This window comes from Physeter macrocephalus, chromosome 14, assembly GCF_002837175.3.
Source record: "Physeter macrocephalus isolate SW-GA chromosome 14, ASM283717v5, whole genome shotgun sequence".
Taxonomy (NCBI): Eukaryota; Metazoa; Chordata; class Mammalia; order Artiodactyla; family Physeteridae; genus Physeter; species Physeter macrocephalus.
Window position 1 is genome coordinate 53,130,178 of NC_041227.1, and position 20,351 is coordinate 53,150,528.

The window sequence follows — 20,351 nt, forward strand, 5'->3', positions numbered from 1 at the left end:
ACCAACCTCGTTGACATGTTGTGAGGGTTAAATGGAATGATGGATAAGAAAATAACCTGGAATACACATATGTAATAATTTGTATATGTCTCTCATATGTTTCATTTCCCTCAGTCTTTTCCTATTTTCTCATCTAAAGAACAAGGGAGTTGGACTCTGCACTACCTCTGAGTATCATTCCAGATTTTACTGGTCTGAAAAATATAAGAGCAACCTTGCCTGTTAACTCACTATTTGCCCAGGAATGGAAGCCCCAAGGAATGAATGCAGGAAAACTCGCCCTGCCTTCTCCCTTCTCCCTCTGTCTTCCAGAGGCTCCAGAGCTCTCTGTTTCCTACTCTCCACCCAAATCAAGCAAAGATATTTCTCTTAGTCAAGCAGACATTTTCCAAGGAACTTCTCCATGTCCATCTCAAAACAAAGATTATCTCATACCATCATATATAAAGGAATTAGAAAGAAAAATGAATGAAATAAAAAAGTACAGTTGACTCTAAATGCAGAAAATCTTGGAGTGGGGAAATCAACAAGAACTGAAACAATCCTGGAAGACTTCCTAGAGGAAGAAAACCTGGGATTATGTAGAAAAGGCAACTGATTAATTAAGCAATCATTTGCTTATACGTACTGTGTACGAGGAACTGCTCTAGACATGAAGGATGTGGTGATGAAGGCAACAAAGTCCCTGATCTCATGGAGCTTACATTCTGGTGGAAAAGAGAAAAAAAAAATGTACACAAAAATGGAATAAGAAATCATTTCACATAGAGATGATAAGATCATAAAATAGGATGGTGCACCAACTGAGAGCAGCAGATTAGGGTGAGGGGAATGACATTAGATTGGGAAGGATGTTTTTCATGAGATTTAATGACCAGAAGGACCATCCATGCAAAAGCTTGAGGAAGTGTATCCCAGAAGAGAAAACAGCATGTTCAAAGGTCCTGAGGCAGGAAGTTAACAAGGCATGTTCAAAACACTGAAAGTGTGGCAGGGAGGAGGGGGTAAAAAAAAAAAAGGGAGATGTACAAGGAAACACAGAAGTCTGGGATTCAGTGGAGAAAGAGACATTAGAAGATGCTTGACTTCTGAGCTCCCTGCTGCTGATAACTCCCCAATCCCTTTAGAAGTTTCTCTTAATGATCCTCACCACAGGGTTAAATCAGTACACTGGACCAGGAGCACAAAGGTCAAAAAGTGGTGCCTGCCTTACATAATCTTACAACCTAGATGGGAAGCCAGCTTTTAAGAAAGAGGAGGAAATGTAGCAACAGAAGATAGCATATACTATAACCCCCTCTAGTGTGTAACATGTTTTTAAAGACTCAAAAATGCCTGCCCATCCATTAACTCATTTAAACCTAACAACCATCCTGGGAGGTGGGTAGTGACTGTTTCACCATTTTTGCAGTTAGCGAAAGAGAGGAGGTCATCTGATTGGTCCAAAGTCAGGTGTCGGGATGTGAACTGAGATCTCTTTACTGCCCCACGTTAAGCATTGAGCAAGTGAGACCAGTGGCACATAGGTTTATTGGACGAAGAAATCAACCTGAAACAGAGCAGGTGGAAGGTGGCTTTTAACCTGAGATTCAGCTGGACATTTACTGAGCACCTGCTGTTTGCCAGGTACCCCACTGAGAGCTTTCAGCTCTAGGTCAATGAATTTAATCCTCCCAACAGTTCCGGATGCAGGCATCAGTCTTCCCATCTTAGAGTGAGAAAATCCTCACCTAGGGTGTGAGAAGTGGAGTCTAGACTTAACCCGTAAATCTAACATCCTTCCCACTGTCTCTCTCTGCTTTTATGAGAATAAAAGATGGGCTTTCTCTCAGAACCCATGGATGGTTTCCCTGGGCTGATAAATGTGGGGAAATAATCACTTCCTTCTGGCTCTAGAAAAAGATACACAAGGAGTGACCCCGATCATGACGTCTCAGGTCCCCTGAAAGGACAAGCCGCTCAAAGGCAGCCCCTGTCCCCTCCCTGCTTCCTCTGCCAAAGGGGAAAAACAGGAGCCTCTCTTCTTGCAAGCCTCAGCCAGAAGCACCTCTCCAAAAACACAATTCAAACTCATCAAAGGCAAAGACAGAAGACAGGCTGCATCCAACACCTCCTTCCGTTTCTTGGTTTGCTGTAAAGTAAAACAGCTGCTAGAGAATGACAGGGCTTTATTGAAATAAATTCCAACATTTATAATCAATTACATGGCCCTCTCTGAAACCACTGGTTGATTTAAGAACAATTTCAACAGCAGCTGAAGAGGCAGGTTTTCATCTTCGTTGAATTCGTTCCTACCAGAACTTTCTCCCATCTTTCCCCTTCTCTCAGTAAAAACAAAAACGATCCCTCAGGAAGGGTATGATCTCTTTTTCCCTTCTTCTTTTTTAAATGTTTCTCCAAATCCAGCAGATCACGTTGCTGCTGTTTGGCCTTCAGGAATGAGATCGAGTAGTTACATTTGCTCCAAGGGTCTTTCCTGACAGAAGGTCTTAAAATAAAGCCTTTAGGTTTTTCTTGGTACAAGCTTCTTGTCTTCTCGGCCGAGAGGCTTAGCAGACGGTGTAAGGACAGGCGTCTGAACGAGAAGCAGCCCCTGGCCGGGCTCCGTGGCACTTGCCCTCCAGTCCTTGCACTGCAGACTTGAAATGCTCATTCCCTCTATTATTTTATTTTATTTTGGAAAGAACACTTCACATGAGATCTACCATCTTAAGACATTTTTTAAGTACGTAATACAGGACTGTTGACTGTATGTACAATGCTGTAGAGTAGGTCTCCAGAGCTTACCCTCTTTCTTGATTGAAACTTTATGCCCGTTGACTAGTAAACCCCCATTTCCTCCTCCCCCAGCCCCTGGCAACCACCCTTCCACTCTTCAATTCTCTGAATTTGACTATTTTAGATTCCTCATGTAAGTGGAATCATGCAGTATTTATCCTTCTGTGACTGGCTTATTTCGCCTAACATAACATCCTCACAGTTCATCCATGTTGTCACAAATGTCAAGATTTCCTTCCTTTTCCAAGGCTGGATAGTATTTCATTATGTGTACAGACCGCATTTCCCTTACCCATCCATCCACCAATGGACGTTCAAGTGGTTTCCAGACATGCATCTCAGCACAATACCTGGCGGGCTCTGGGGGGTCACTACTCCCAGGATGGACCCAAGGTATTCCCAGTGAGAATTCTTCCAGGATCCTATAAGCATAAACTCTGTGGATAGAGGGGGACATTTTTAAGAAAAATCTTAATTGGTTTCCTTTAAATAATCTAAAAGAAATCAAAGTCAATGGGACAAAGTAGGGAATAACCATAATGATCATAAAAATGAACATTGATTGGGTGCCTATTAAGTCCCAAGCACTGTAACATGCAGATTACATAGATTATCTCATGACACCATCTTGTCTCTGCCACCTTCCCCACCCCCCGTCACCACTGTTACTCCCCTCAACTCGAGTCACTAAATCCTACCCCTGTGGGATATTTTTCTTTCCATTCCCTGGACTCTCCAAGCTTATTCCCACCTCAGACTCCTTACCCACCTAGTTCTCTCTTTCTGGAACTTTCCATCCCACCACCACGGAACTCTTTACCAGTATCCCATCTCTTGCTCTTTCTCATCCCTTTGGTTTCAACATAAATTCTCTGAGTGGAGTTTCAGGAGCACTTTCTCTGACAAATCCCCACCTACTAGTACGCCCTGCTTTCATCAGGGGTCACCTCTCTTTGTTTATTTACAATACACTACAATTCTGCAGTGTTTGTTGTTGTTGTGGCCTGTGGGCGTGTGTAGTTTTTCCTTTGCCTGCTTTTTGGTCCACGTGTGTTTGTTGTCTGCCTCTCCCACTACATGGATAAGTAATTCCAGAGCAGGGATTTTATTTGTCTTCTTCAGACTTCCTGGGTTCAAATCCTGTCTCTTTCATATCTTGAATGCATGACATTGGGCCCCAGTTTCCTCTTCTGGAAAAAAGGCAATAATAATAGAACCCACCTCATGGGACTTTGTAAAGATTAAATGAATTCTCAGGCAAAAAATTGGTGCACAGGAAGTGCTTGTTTCTGCCTTTATGGCTTTTTCTCCTTAGCCCCAGCTCCTGGCCAAGGATCTGGGATATAGTAGTCATTCGATAAATGTCCATTGGATGAATTCTGTTCTTTGTACATTTCATCTGTACTGGAAATTGCAGTAAAGTGAAAGTTTCTTAATTGGCATTAGTGGAGGTAGTAGAAAATGACCAATGCAAACTAATATAAACACAGAATAATTGCCTCTTAGGGAGTTGGCTTCAATGAATAGATAAGAATGACCCGTAATTCCCTGGCTTTTCTCCTTTAGTATGGGAAAGAATGAATCCCAGGTGCTTCAGAATAATTTGTTCTCTTAAATAGTGTAAACATCTCGCGGACCATCTGTGTGCATTATTGATTTTCCCATTTAGTCCATTCTTTTTAGGCGGTACACAGGAACCTCGAGCTGAAAAATCCCCAACTCCCAAAGTAAAGGCATCTAAGTGAACACTGCCTTCTTATACCCTTTCTGGGCCTGCCTTAACTAGCCACGCTGACCACCTTTACAAGCTAGCTTTGTGGTCCACTAAAAGAGAGGTGCTTTCTTACCTGGGCATCAAAACTGACAAGGAGGTGACTGTCCCTCACTAATGATGGTTCTGTCATCTCAAGCCTGGCCATAAATCTAGTATTCCCTATTTACTAGCTGTATAATCTTGGAAAAATTACTGAATCCCTGTGTGCCTCAGGTTTCTCATCTATAAAATGGAGATAATCGTGGTTTCTACATTATAGGTTGGGTATAAGCTAATATGTGGAAAGTGCCAAGCACAATGTCTTTCTTATACTAAGCATTCGATCTGTGTCAGCAGTTATTATTTCTAAAGCAAATAAATATATTAGTAATATGTGACCCAGTGGATAAAAATAGAAGGCATTGAAAAATATCCAACTTCATCTCTGACACATACTTACCAGATATGTGTCCCTGAGCAAGTTATGTAACATTGATCATTCATTTGATTTAATATTATTCATTTGATCATTCGTTCGATGATAGGAGTGATAACTACTGGGAAGGGTTGTCAGGAGAATTAAATAAAACGGCATGGTAGAAGCGTTGGCTAAGACACAGGAAATGGGAGCTCTCCCTAGTAGCAACATGTGACGTTATGCGAAGTTCACAGACTGCTTTAAGGCAGATATTGCAGTCATTTTACAAAAGAACCCCCAAAATAAGTGGTACAAACATTCAAGGACAGAGTACACATGGGACAGGACTTGGTGAACATCCAGATAGCAGAGCAGACGCCTAAATGCATGAGAAAGCTTTTATCCCTGCTTTTGCCCTGTAGGTGGGTTAGGAGGAAACCAGCCTTTCAGAGATTGGTGGGGAGAGACGGGAATGGCACAGAGGTTGGAAAGTGTGAGGAATCCTTGGGGAAAAGCAAATAATACTGTTTAGCTGGAGCGCCGTAGCCAGGATGGGTGGGAGAAAAAAGACTGCCGAGAAAGGTCAAGGGTAGTGTTTATGAGAACTTGCTGGGGAAGCCACCACAATGCTTATGAAAAACAACACATTTTATCCTCATTTTTCAGGTGAGGAGACTGAGGTACAGACAGGCTAAGGACCCCCCGTGGCCACCCACATAGCATGAGCCTGAATCCAAACCAATTTGCTTTGGTTCTGGAGCTGCAGCAGGATTGCCTTTCTTTCTGTCCTTAACTCCTACCACGGGGCCTTTGCATGTGCTGTCTCCACCCCTTAGAGACTCTCCCTCATCTCTCCCCACACCCTTCACTTAGCTAAACCCTTCCAATTCTGGCACCACCTCCTCAAGGATCTGAGCCCCCAGCCAAGTCAAATCCCCCTCTTACTCATCCTGAAAGCCACAGTCCTTGTACTAGAGTTCTTCTCACCATTGCAATTTTATATTTATCTGTATGATTATCTGATGAATGTGTCTCCCCCACCAGGCAGTAAGCTCTTGAAGGCTGGGATACTGCTAGTTCTCAGCACAGCGCCTGGCCCATAAAATGTATTCAATAAATGTGTATAAAATGAGCAGACCAATGAACAGAGGACTACAAGAATGAATGAAGGATTGCAACACCTGTGTACATGAGTACATGATTAAGAGAAAGATATCAGAAATCAGGACGCTGAACCCACCATCGAGATCTTTGCCAGCGCTCAACATATGTAATGGGGTGCTTGGGGCTATTTCCTGGCACTCTGGGGGTTCTTGCTGGGCCATGCTGGGGGCAGGAAGGAAAGGTGTCTGACAGCTTCCTCCTCTGGGAAAAGAGGGCCTGTGGAGCAGAGGGTAGGGGGAGAGGGGAGTCACAAGCTATTTCTGCTTTAATTAGAGCTCTGTCGGCTTCAGTTAGCCTGGGTGTTTGTTCCCTTGTGTGTGTCAGGGAATTTGGAATGACCCCAAGCTTGTGAAATAATTAGTACAATAGTGCCGATCTAGCCATTTTTGAAAAGAGTAATTTACCCCCAGTGTAGCCTCCCGGCAGAGCCACTCATTAATCAAACCAGGCCGCGTACATCAAAGCGGGTCCCCCTTTACACCACGGCATTCATCATGCAGCCGTTCGGAGCCACAGAAACCTGAACCAATACACTGCCTTTGCTGGGCTAAGCCCTCCTGTAGTCACCGACTGCCCGGAGTGGGGAGAGCACAACAGCCAATACTGGGGTGGGAGGGCAGGGCCCCTGCCCCTCTGGGTTTATGGAAACCTCACCTGTTTGGGGTACAGCCCAAAGATGTTTTTCAGTATTTATCACCTCCTCAGTGAGAAGTCCTCCCTGACCATCAGAAACAAAGACCCCACCTAAGCTCTACTGAAAACTCTTTATCACGTTCCCTCCTCTACCTGTGTCTGCACAAGTGACCTTGTTCATTTGTTTATTTACTCTTTATTTTCTGTCTCTGTCCCTAGAGGGTATAACCATCATGACAAAAAGAACTTTGTCGTCATCATTTTAGCCCCTGAACCTTAACACAGTGCTTGGAGCACAAAAAACATTTAATAAATACTTTCTGAATAAAAGAATGAGTGCCTTTGCAGATTTCTCAGCACTCTTAGCTAAAGGTGACTTTGCATCCTACAGGGATTGCATTCTCTGAAATTCTGTTGGCCCTCCTAACATCCTCCCATGTAGTAGATATATTTGTTTGCATTTCTCAGTTTATTGAATTGTTAGTTACTTGTATTAGTCGTCAGCTGCTATGTAACAAATTAGTCCTAAACCAAGGGGCTTTAAACCATAGACATTTACTATCTCATTGTGAGTCAGGCATCTGAGTGTGGCTTAACTGGGTACTTTGACTGACAGTCTCTCATAAGGCTGCAATCAACGTGTTGCCCAGGGCTGGGGTCTCATCCGAAGGCTCTACTGGGAAAAGATCTGCTTCCAAATTCAGTCGGTGGTTATTGTTCCTCAAGAGCTATTGGTGTGAGGGCCTCAGTTCCTTGCTGTTGGACCATCCTCAGTGGCATCATGCTTCAACAAAGCATGCAAACTGAGAAGGCAATAGAAAGGGTCTTCCAGCGAGAGAGAAGTCAAAATCTCCTGCGATCTAATAACAGAAATGACATCCCCTCCACATTGCCACATTCTGTTGGTTAAAAGCAAGTTACTCAAGGGGAGGGCATTATACAAGGTCATGACTACCAGACTACCAGGAGGTGAGGATCATTGGGGGTCATCGTAGAGTTTGCCTCTCATAAATAAGAAAGATATAGGCACATGAATAGTCACTGCTTTCTGTTTATAATAGCCCCAGATTGGAAATTATCCAAGTGCCTCTCAATAAAGGAATAGTTGAAAGTCAATTATGGAACTTCCATTATAAGAGAATGTTGTTCACTGAAGTGAAAAGTAGGTAATAAGTGGAAAGTGCACGCTAATCCAAATTATGTAAGCATCTAAACATACAAAAAATAAAAAATAAATTAATGGTGAGGTGTTTCCAATCCAGGCAAAACATTACCAAAAAAACCCAAAAAAATCTCTTGGACAGTTTATCAAAATGCTAGAAAGGACCTTCACACTGGTGGGGTTTCAGCCAGAAGAGGTTCAAGCCCCTTGCCTGGATTGGAAATATTCAATACCTCACCATGAAGTTTATTTGATGTCTCCACTTTTGATCCTATTCTCAGCCCAGCTGGGATTTAAAACGCATTCAGCATTGTCTGTTTTTGTTGTTTAACCAGGAAAAATAAAAAGGGAGATTCATAAATTATATAGACTCACTTTCATGGTGAGATCATTCTATTTGGTTCCTGAATGGATGGATTTTTTTTCCCCTTGTTGGACTCTAGCTTATCCCAAGAATCAATTTAACTTTGTCCTCCTGTGTCCTCTCCTTAGGCTTCCACTGTCCTTTCATAGCTGGGTGTCTGATGACCATAATCATGACTTATTTCTTCTTCTTATCTCCCTGCAGTCTAGTTCAGAATTTGGCACAGTGTGATGAGATAAATCGGAACCTGCCCGATTTCAGTCCTGTTGTAACTTCACCCTGTGAGTTTTTAACTCCCGTTTTCCATAACCAAGTTAGAACTAACGTTTACAATGTTACCTGGTTCAAATACATAGTGCAGGATGGTGGTGGGGGGAGGCACCGTGTATTTTTAAATTTTTTTTAAATTAAATGAGGATGTTATAGAATCTGTCTCAAAGGGGAAAGGGAGGAAGGTACCAAAATTATTAATCACCTCTTATATATTGTGCCTTGTATGAAGTATTTATACACTTTTTTCACTTAATCCTCACAGAGTCTCAGTGATAGAAATATTAAAATACCCCACCTTACAGATCAGGTGAAATTCAGAGTGATTAAGCACACTGCCCAAGGATACGCGGCTGGTCCGGGCAGATCAAGAGCTTTTATTCAGACTTCAAGGCGGAAGTCATCATGGTGGCACCACTTTGTATTTTAGTGGTGAGAGAAATCATTCCAGTTTATGAAAATAAACCCCTCTGCTAGGCCTGAGACGCCTTTTTCAATGTTAAGTTTACCTTCAATTAGTTTAAACCAGCGTTTCCCACCCTTGGCACTATTGACTTTTGGGGGCTGGATAACTCTTTGTTGTGTGGGGCTGTTCTGTGCATTGTAGGATGTTTTGCAGCATCTCAGGCCTCCACCCACCACACGCCAGTAACATATCCATCCCAAGTGGTGACAACAAAAATGTCTCCAGACATTGACAACTGACATGCAAAATCACCCCCAGTTGATAACCACTGGTTTAAGAAGAAAAAAAAAATGCTTTCTGTAAAACTGGGCATGAACTTAAAAAAATAAATAACTGAATACATCAGAATGTTTATATATAGTTACATTCATTGTTCTATAGAATATTAAGATAAAGCTCTTAACAATACTTAAGAATTGGTCTACTTTAGTTAATTCAAAGAGAATTCTAATTTTGACCAAAATTATCTGGTTCAGGATTATTCCTAATCACCCAAGACAGAAATGAAGACAAGACAACATAGGCATTAAAGGCAGGTTTGAACTTTAGCCCAGACACTCTGGTGTGATTTGACCTTGAACAAATCACATCAACTCTCTAAGCCTGAGCTTCCTCATCTAAAATGGAAATAATGGTGCCTGTCATAGACTGTGGTGTTGTGCAAATTCAAAAAGATCATGTGGGGAAAGTGACTCACGTAGTGAGCGCTCAATAACTGGGTTATCTTTCCCACCCTCCTTGAACTGCGCAATTGTTTCTTAACTGCCACTTGGTAGCAGCATACTTATACTCAATGAACACTTACCAAACGGGATAACCTAAGTGCTGACAGCCACAGCATGGCAGCCGGTAACCTTCAGTGGGTTGACCAATTTGCTAAGAGTTTCAGGCTTGTCTGTCAGCTGGTTTGATGGTACATTATGGAGTCAGTTTGGTTTTAAAAGGATGAATCCCAATGTAGAAATAAAGAAAGACCATCCAAATGAGAACAAGCAAAGACTATTTATCCAGAGCTTGCTCTAGCAAAGGAGTCAGCCACCATCATTTATGTTGGCAGAGACTCCAAGGCAGGCAAGGGAGTGGGAAAGCTCTACAGTGGGAAAAAGAAAAATAAAGGTTTTGGGTATGGACGCTGTTGGCATGGGGAAGCTGGAAGCAGGCTAACTAGAAGCGGGGCATCCTATGTGATTGCTTAGGGGCAAATATTTGGCTCTCTCTAGTTTGTGCTAATTAGGAAGTGGGGACGAAAATTAGGGAAGCTGTCAGTTATTGATTACATACTGGCCATTTGGGGCCGATTGCTGCAATAACCGGCTTCCTAGGCTGGTTGCTGCAGGTTGTGGGTACGAGTTCTATTTTTACATATGGCCTGGCCATTGTCTCTTTTTATATTCAGTGTCTCATCAAAGAGATGTCTGCAGGCCTTGCAATTAGTTCTGTTCTTTTCCTTGTAAATTTCCCAAGCCCCATGGGGTTACTTTCTATTGGAAGGAAGTTTGATATTCTGGACAAAAACCCTGGCTGAGAATCAGAAGACTCTGGTTAGTATTTGGAAATCTTCCACTGATTTGTGGGGTGACTTTGGGCAAGTTTCTTTACCTGGATGGGTTTCAGTTGTAATTTGGGGGTCCCATCTGTAAATCGGGGTATGTAGTCTGCTTCAGTTATCTCAAAGGGCCAATATTAGCAGACATTGCATACTCCAACTGGGTAAGGTTTAACAAATGGATAGTTACAAAAGAAGGGGCAGGATTTATGGAAACCAGTAAAGCACAGTCCAGTAGCCTGGGGATAGTTACAGAAGGAGACGTTACTAACCTTAAGCCCACAGTTGCAAGTGAGGGAGGGTATGAAAGGATTGCCTGGTAGGAGCTGTGCCTTCACTAGGGGGACGGGTCCAACCTACCGTGTCCTGGCAGGAAGAGAATTGGGGAATACATACCCAAAGCTTACTCTCCTCCAAACCTCAGCTCTCCTGCCATTTCCTCCCATCAGGCAAACCCAATTAGAAGCTAGAGAGCAAGAGAGCCAGTTCATATAATCCCTAGAGGTCAGCCTCCCAGGTCCCAGAGTAGAATGGAGAGAAGAAATGCAAACACGGAGAGGGGGTATGGAATATAGCCGTTCACCAGCTCAGGGGCCCATCCTGTATTAAAATTATTTGAAACACTTTGTTCGGAAAGATGCAGCTTCCAAAGTGCTCTCACTATCACTTTCTCATTCTTAAAACAGTATTATCAGGAGACAATAAACATTATGCCCCATTTTACAGATGACAAAACTGAGGTCAGAGCAGTTAAACGCGCTGCCCAGTGTTACAGGGAGGCAGTGGCAGAATCTGCATTCGGTGCATTTTTAACTCTTTGTATACCAGTGACCTCAGCCAAGCAAAAGATCCATATGGGTTTCCTACACAAGAACTCTCCCCAGGAGAGGCCATGTGATGCAGGAGACTGAAAATACAGGGACTTGACGTGGATTCACCAACTTGCACAATGACACGAGCAAGATCATTTAACTTTTTAAGACTTTTGAGTTTCCCCGATATTCAATGAGCTTATAATCATGGGTACTTAAGGTCAAAAAGCTGTCATGAGGCCCAAACACAGGAAGGTGAGACACTACCTGGTTTTAGATGGTCAGAGAGTCTCTCTTACTCAGTGCAAACCTTCATTAGATGCTATGACAGAGCCACCTCCTCCTACCGTGTGGATGAATTTTGGGGTCTGCTGCATCCCGTGCTAATATTTCGTGTATAAGTGTGACCTCCCCACACAGAAGTGGTTCTTTCTTGTGTCGAGATCTGCACAAATGGATGTGAGACTTCAGAAATTAAACCACTCTCAGAAGGCAAATTCTAGTTAGAGTGGTGGAGGTAGTTCTCTAGCCTTCCCCTGGGATTGCTATCCTTCTAGATGTCCAGATAACCAGAATTTGAGCTCTTGGTGGTGGGGGGTAACTGCAACTAAGCCTCTGTCCCCTCACCTGCGAAACGAATATATAGCACTTAACTGATACTGTCAAGAAAGTTAAATGAGATAGAGTGCAAAGTTATCAACTAAGTGTGTAGTAAGCACTCAATAAATAGCTAAACCATCATTATCAACACCGTCATTATCCCGTCATCACCATCATCATCATCATCACCTTCACCATCATCATCACCTTCACCATCATCACCATCATCATCATCATCACCATCATTTCTGTCACATCTAGGAGCTGGGTCATCCAGGAGCTAAGATTTTTAAAAAGCAACCATAGTTTAAACCATAGCTGGAAAGCCAGATTTGCAGGAGTCATTATTATTATTATTATTAATTTCTGTCTTGGCATTGCTGAGTCTTAGTAAGACCTCACTGGACATTCTGACCTCGCCCCAGGCATACTAGGGCTCATAAAAGAAAAATGTCCTTTTTTCACTGCAGAGTCACTATTAAAAGAGGATAATTGAGTCACTACTGCTTTCCCAAACCCAGCACTGATAGTAGCAGGAGTAAGCACAAAACTGAACATTTATTGTTGACATTGTAATAAGCACTTTGCGTACATGCTTTCATTCAACCATCACAATAAGCCAGTGAGGGCGGTCTGATTGCTATTCCCATTTTACAGATTAGGAAACTGAGGCTTAGGGAGGTTGAAGAGCTCACTCGAGATCATAACATCCAGGCAAGTATGATGCCTGGCACTCAGAAATACTGACGGAGCAGGGCAGAAAATTGAACCCAGGTGTTTGAACTCCAGCATCCAAGCTCATAATCATTTTGCTATACTGCCCCCTGCTTAGTGAGAAGTCCCCCAAGGGAGATGTTCTGTTGTCATCCTGTGAGTGTCTAGGGATTATTTTTATTAAAGCAGCTATTTCTTTACGGCTCCAGAAGTCTTCCCTCGCGGTGCCCCTGGCCCTGTCTTCATCACCTTTGGGCACTGACGGTCATCGCCTCCTCCATGACAAATCCTTCAAGTTTATCCAGGATGTATTGACAATACAGTCCAGGCGCTCTCTGAGTTTTATTGTCTCGCCTCCTTCCTCCTCACCTCCCACACTGCTAACTGTTTCCTAAAACAAGCTCATCTTTCTCAAGAGCACTATCAGAGACGCTGTCAATCAACAAGAAACGCAATAGATTCTGAGAGATGGTAGAAAAGACATCCGATGTTGCTTACAGTCAAGGACCGCATCATCCCAGGTCGAAGGGGGAAACACACCTGTGCGGTCTCTCTGCTTCCTCTCCTTTGGAATTCCTTTCTATTTCTAAGCCGGCCAACTAACATCTGCATATTACCAGGTAAATAAAACTCTGAGGAGTGCAGAGCTACCCAATTAAGGGCTCCAGGTGAAAAGAAGGTGATAAAACGCTTCATTTCAGCAGGAATGTCTTTACTGAAACGCCAGAATTTGTTCACCGGTTGCATGTAAATGAGATGTGCAGGCACCATAATTACATCACCTGGCCATCTTGCTCCAGCACAGAAGCTGGGTCTCTGGTCTGTGGACACCTTGAGGAAGGGGCCCCCTTTAGTCCCTAAAACCAAGAGGGTGTGATCCCAACAGGGTAAACTTAGCTCAGCCTCTGAGCTTGCAAACCGTTCATTATAATCCCCAAACTGTCACATCGCTCCCCTAATGAGGGTGTACATCTTTGGCAGCCTCGGGACAGTAGTAACTTATTTCACGACAAATTCTGGGAGTTTTATGTGCCTGCTCCATAAAAAAAGAAATGCACCGTTTCCATAGCAATGCGGGGTCTTTCAGGCAGCCCCGTTGCGACAGCGAAAGCCCCCACATTCTTCTGGGAACTGTTCTTTTTGTTTTTCCTGGAAGCTCTTAAATTGTCCCCCAAGCGGTCTCCTCTGCCCCCATTTCGGAGAGGACCAAATGGCACAATCCCAGGTTTGCCAACTTGATGATTCAGCTTAGAAATTCTCAAAAGCACTCAGAGCATCCATTACACACCCTGGCAAATCTGAAGATGAGGCTCATCTCTCCTCTCGGATTAGCATAGAGACAAAGCATTGCAGGGAATAACACTTTGAAATGGCTGGCGACATCTGATCATGTTGATCTATGGCTTATGGAGCTATGATGGAACTGGGCTGGGGGCCAGAAAAGCCCAGTTCTTGCGCCAGTCCTGCCATCAACTCTGCGCTCCAGAGCCTTGCTTTGGTCATCACACTGACTTGGGTTTGACAGGACCAGCTGACCTCTCTGGGTTATTGAAATGATTAGATGAAACAATATATGTAAAGAATGGTACCAGGCACTTTAGAAGCAACCCATAAATGTTAGCTAGTATTTTCCCATCACCTTGACAGTCAGGTCCAACACGGCCATCCTCCTTCTAACCATCATTCAGTACTAGTAACTTTCCACTTGATCAGTGGGTTTGCACGTAGATAGAGATAAATGCTGGCCCAGCCGTGAGCAGGTACAGGGCGGATCTGAAAGCTGTCTGTAATCCGAGAGGCACATGGCTTTATTTACTTCACTCCATAATCTGTGTGCTGTGGCAGCCCCGGCCCAATCCTGGGCTACTGATAACGTAATAGGGATCTGCTTATGTTCTATATGGCAGCCCAAGCAGTAACACCCCAGTCATTACCTGGACGTGAAAAGTGCACCGAAATGTGAAACTGTCCACTGAGCATGCACTCAGACTGGAACTAGTGCACCACACTCGAGGGAAAGAGACCTTTATCAAGTCCAATTCAGACTATGGGGTGAGAGCTGTTTAAATCCCCTCTGCCCTTGTATGCCCATTGATAAAATGGGACGGTTGTTCCTTGCCTTATATTTATATTTACTGCCTACCCTCCCTGCCTTAAGTCCAGACTCTGACCATCTTACCTGGAGCATTTTGACAATTATGGGGTCCCTTCCTCCTTCCTATCCACGCTTCCATCCTAGAACATTCTTCCAGAATGTTCTAACGTGCAAATCTGGTTGTGTTGCTCCCCAGCTAAAACTCTCCCAATGTTTTCCCCATGAAATTCTGGAAAAGACTCCAGAGGCCTTACCCCCCAGCAGCTGGCCCTGACCATCTCTCAACCTCACCTCTCCCTCTCCATCCTCCTGTCCCCTGTCCCATGGCAGCATCCTTGCAGCTCCCTGGGTTCCCCTTCACCCTGGACTCTTAACACGGTGCTCCTCACCGCATCTGCACATTAGAAGCACCTAGGAAGCTTCTAGAGGTTGCAGAACCCAACCCCACTTCCTGGAGAGCCTGATGGCATTGGTCTGGGAATCCCAGGTGAAGGTAATTAACAGCCAGGGTTGATGATTGACCCACCACCAGATTGTGATTGCCCTTAACTATGTTGGCGACCTAGACCAATGGGTCTTTGTTTTCTGTTTGCTGTGTTGTTTGACTTTGGGTGCAGAAGTTTGAGTTATTCTGACTCAGTTCATGACAAGAAGCCATCACTGTGCTCGGGCAGATCTCTCTTTTGCTTTCTTCATTAATTCCCTTTATTCCCAGTCCCAGTGTCACTTCCCCTCCTTCGGCGATCACGCTCCTGTGTTCACTGTGTATCCTGTCCTTTTTCTGTGGCCCTGTCAGTTGCATTTTTAGGGTTTGCTCACCATTTCAGTTGCATATGTGGTCAAGGGCTATGGATTTCATTCTGTGCCTTTCTTCTTTGCACCCAGCGCTATGTTTTATTGGGGGGGTTTGGGGGAATTTTGGTTTTTGGTTTTTGGTTTTTTTCAGTACTCTACAAATTACAGTTTATTAAGACCAAGTACTATGCTGAGTAAAACGGGGAAGATCTTGATTTCGTTGACCATATAAAAATTGAAACTCCTTTTAACTTTACTTCTTAATGAATTCCACCCTCTCCCCCCCAGAAAAATCCCATACACGTGCATACACACACACGTACATGTACACTTCAAAAACAACATCGAAGTGACCTCTTTGGAAAAGGTTATTGGAGCAGTTTTAGTGATTTTCCTTAAATCACTCACTCCCCTAGAGTATTGTAACTACATCAGTAGAGTCTGCTACGAAAGATGTCCCAGAGCTATGTTTTTAAGAACACTATGTTGGTACCAAAATTCCTGATCATCATTCTAAAGATTCACAGAAGGACTTCCCTGGTGGTGCAGTGGTTAAGAATCCGCCTGCCAATGCAGGGGACATGGATTCAGTCCCTGGTCCGGGAAGATCCCATGTGCCAGGGAGTAACTAAGCCTGTGCACCACAACTACTGAGCCTGCGCTCTAGAGCCCACGAGCCACAACTACGGAAGCCTGCACACCTAGTGCCCTTGCTCCACAACAAGGGAAGCCACCGCAATGAGAAGCCCGCCCGCCGCAACGAAGAGTAGCCCCCGCTCGCTGCAACTAGAGAAAAGCCCACATGCATCGACGAAGACCCAACACAGCCAAAAAAAAAGATTCACCAAATGCACAATGTGCGTCTCCCAGGGACCAGGTCCACTTGGCCTCCAACCCCCATCTCGCAGTGTCAGAGTAAATATCTCTGCGCATAACCCTTAGGAGCCCAGCTGAGAATCTCTTGAAGATACATACCCAGAATTGCATTTGTCAGGAAGTGGGGCATATATGTTTCCATGTTAACTGACCAAGTGTTACCAAACAGTTCTTCAGAATGGCTGCACCAATCCACACTCCCAGGCCAATGTTTCATTTGTCTATTTCAATATTTGGGGGCTGAGGATCTGTCTGAGAATCTGATGAGACACTTGGAAACTTTTCTCCAGAAAAAGTAAATATTATCATAATAATCATTAAAACAATATTTATGTATTAAAATAACAATATTAATATTTACTTATCCAGATACATGTATTAGTTTATTAAATTTTTGCAACAGCTTTTAGAGGTTCGCATTACTATTTTTTAATTGTGATAACATATAACATGCAATTAACCATTTTAAAGTGTACAATTCAGTGGCATTGCATGTATTCACAATGTTGTGTAACCACCACCGCTCTCTAGTTTCAAAACTTTTTAAATTTAATTTAATTTTTTCAGATTTACTGAGATATAATTGATACACAAAACTGTGTAAGTTGAAGGTGTACAATGTGTTGATTTGATACATTTGTAAATTGCAAAATGATTACTAAGATACTACTAGCTACCAACTCCATCTCATCACCCCATATGAACACTCCATCTTCTTTAAATAATCACTCTCATTCCCCTTCCTTCACCCCCCAGGGACAACCAGGAATACGCTTTCTGTCTCTATGGATTTGACAATTCTGGACATTTTATGCAAAAGGAATAGTACAATATGTGACCTTTTGTGTCTGGCCTCTTTTACTTAGCATAACATTTTCAAGGTTCATCCACGTTTTAGCATGTAACAGTATTTCATTTCTTTTTATGGCTGAATATTTCATTTTATGTATACACCATAAAGTGAAATAAACATTTAGAGATTACTATGTGGACATATGTTTTCATTTCCCTAGGAGTGAAATTGTTGCGTCATAGGGTAATTCTATGTTTAACTCTTTGAGGTACCCCCAGACAGTTTTCCACAGTGGCTGTACCATTTTTATATCCCCATCAACAATGTCCAAGAGTTCTTATTTCTTCATATTCTTACCAACACTTGTTATTTTCTGTTTTTATATTGTTGTTATAGCCATCCTAGCGAGTGTGAAGTAGTAGTTCATTGTGGTTTTGATTTGCATTTTCTTTTTGTTGTAATTGAAGTACAGTTGACTTACAATATTATGTTAGTTTCAGGTGTACAGCAAAGTGTTTCGATTTTATATATACACATATCCTTTTTTTGATTCTTTTCCATTACTGTTTATTACAAGATATTGAATGTAGTTCCCTGTGCTACCCAGTAAATCCTTGTTGCTTATCTATTTTATATATGGTAATGTGTATCTGTTAATCCTATACTCTTTTTTTTTTTAACGTCTTTATTGGAGTATAACTGTTTTACAATAGTGTGTTAGTTTCTCCTTTACATCTCCCTCCCTCCCACCGTCCCTATCCCACCCCTCTCGTGGTCACAAAGCACAGAGGTGATCTCCCTGTGCTATGCGGCAGCTTCCCACTAGCTATCTAATTTACATTTGGTAGTGCATATATGTCCCTGCCACTCTCTCACTTCGTCACAGCTTACCCTTCCCCCTCCCCATGTCCTCAAGTCCATGCTCTAGTAGGTCTGTGTTTTATTCCTGTCCTACCACTAATCTCTTCATGACATTTTTTTTTCTTAGATTCCATATATATGTGTTAGCATACGGTATTTGTTTTTCTCCTTCTGACTTACTTCACTCTGTATGACAGACTCCAGGTCTATCCACCTCATTACAAATAACTCAGTTTCATTTCTTTTTATGGCTGAGTAATATTCCATTGTATATATGTGCCACATCTTCTTTATCCATTCATCTGTTGATGGACACTTAGTTTGCTTCCATGTCCTGGCTATCATAAATAGAGCTGCAATAAACATTTTGGTACATGACTCTTTTTGAATTATGGTTTTCTCAGGGTATATTTATCCCTCCCCACCCAATTTGCATTTCCTTACATGACCAGTGACATGGAACATCTTTTCATATGCTTTTTGTGTGTGTGTGTGTGTGTGTGTGTGTGTGTGTGGTACGTGGGCCTCTCCCATTGCGGAGCACAGGCTCCGGACGCACAGGCTCAGCGGCCATGGCTCACGGGCCCAGCCACTCCGTGGCATGTGGGATCCTCCCAGACCGGGACACGAACCTGCATCTGCCCGCGATGCAGGCATCGGCAGGCGGACCCTCAACCACTGCGCCACCAGGGAAGCCCTTTTCATATGCTTTTTGGCCATTTGTACATCTTCGTTGGAGAAGTACCTATTCAGGTCCAGAGGTAGATATTACTATTAGCCTCATTTTCTAAATTAAGGAATTGAGGCCAAACTGGTTTGGGAACCGAGGTGACCAGATAGCAGAGCCAGTGAATAAGAATGCCCCACTTTGCATTAGATTTGTGGAAAGGGAGTTACCAAACACCCTCCACCAAGATTCCATAGACTTCATATTCAGAATTCTGCCTGGGACGGTGAGTCTAGTACAAGATGAGGTGTGTGATTCTCAGTATAAGCTCGGACAAATGAATGAAGCAACTACAAGTCCCCTCAGAGCTTCCTTTGCCTCAAAAGAAACAACTTTATCACACAAGAATTCATAATTCAGCCTCAGATTCTGTGTGCACCCCAGGACAGCTCCAGAGCATGCCCCACCCTCTGCAAACTGAGGCCGCCTGCCTAGTGCCTTAAGGGCAGCCAGTGGAAGCCTGGATGTCTAGTCAGGGTTGTTATTACATCTGGATCAATTCTTAATCTTTCAGTTTAGCTTTGAGCTGCTTGGTGACCTCTGACAGATCAGGTATAAATCATTCCACCCTGCCCAGGTAAGAGGCATCTTGCCAGCTGTGGCCCTGTGATATTTGAGATTTTCTTGGAGGCCAGACCTCTTCTAAAGGTGGTGTGTGGTTCTCAGCCATGACCAGTTCAAAGGCAGGCAGATTCCGTGGCTTTAGTGAAAGGTGAAATCAACAACAGCGTGTCAACTCTGTCTTTGCTCTAGGTAGAAAGTGACCATGCATTGCATCCATTGACAAAGTATCTTAGTGCTGGGAGTCACTTTCTGGGACGCCATGAGGCTGATCTACATTATTGATCTAGTTCAGAATTTGTACTTTTAGAATTCAGAGAAGCAGGCAGTGAAAAGTGAAAAGAGGACGAAGCAACGCAGAGGAGACAGTAGCGACTTGAGAGTGCGGCCACCACCACCGCCAGCATGAGCCTCCCCAACAAGCCCAAGAGTGAGATGACCCCAGCAGAGCCATAGAAGCAGGAGGAGGAGGACTTTAACACGTGGCCACTCTCCGTGCTCACCCAGTCGGTCAAGAACAACACCCAAGTGCTCAACTGCCGCAACAAGAAGCTCCTGGGCCATGTGAAGGCCTTCGACAGGCACTGCAACGTGGTGCTGGAGAATGTGAAAGAGTTGTGGACCGAAGTCCCCAAGAACGGTAAGGGCAAGAAGAAGTCCAAGCCAGCCAACAAGGACCGCTACATCTCAAAGATGTGCCTGCGTGGGGACTCGGTCCTTGTGGTCCTGCGGAACCCGCTCATCGCATGCAAGTAGGGGCCTCCTCCCGGCCGTCAAAACTTGCCCCCTCGTTCTGCGAAGACCTGCCCTTTGTGCTGGGAATAATAAAGTCATGTGTTTTTTCCAAAAAAAAAAAAAAAGAAAAAGAAAAATTTAATGATCGCCTCCTATGGGTTAAGAGTGGAATCAACGGGCTTCCCAGGTGGCGCAGTGGTTGAGAATCCGCCTGCCGATGCAGGGGAC

General features: G+C 43.6%; 1 pseudogene; it reads left to right on the plus strand.

Annotated features, from left to right (window-relative positions):
* Nucleotides 1-19,793: 19,793 nt before the first annotated feature.
* Nucleotides 19,794-20,144, plus strand: LOC102992207 (small nuclear ribonucleoprotein Sm D2-like; annotated as a pseudogene).
* The last annotated feature ends 207 nt before the right edge of the window (nucleotides 20,145-20,351 follow it).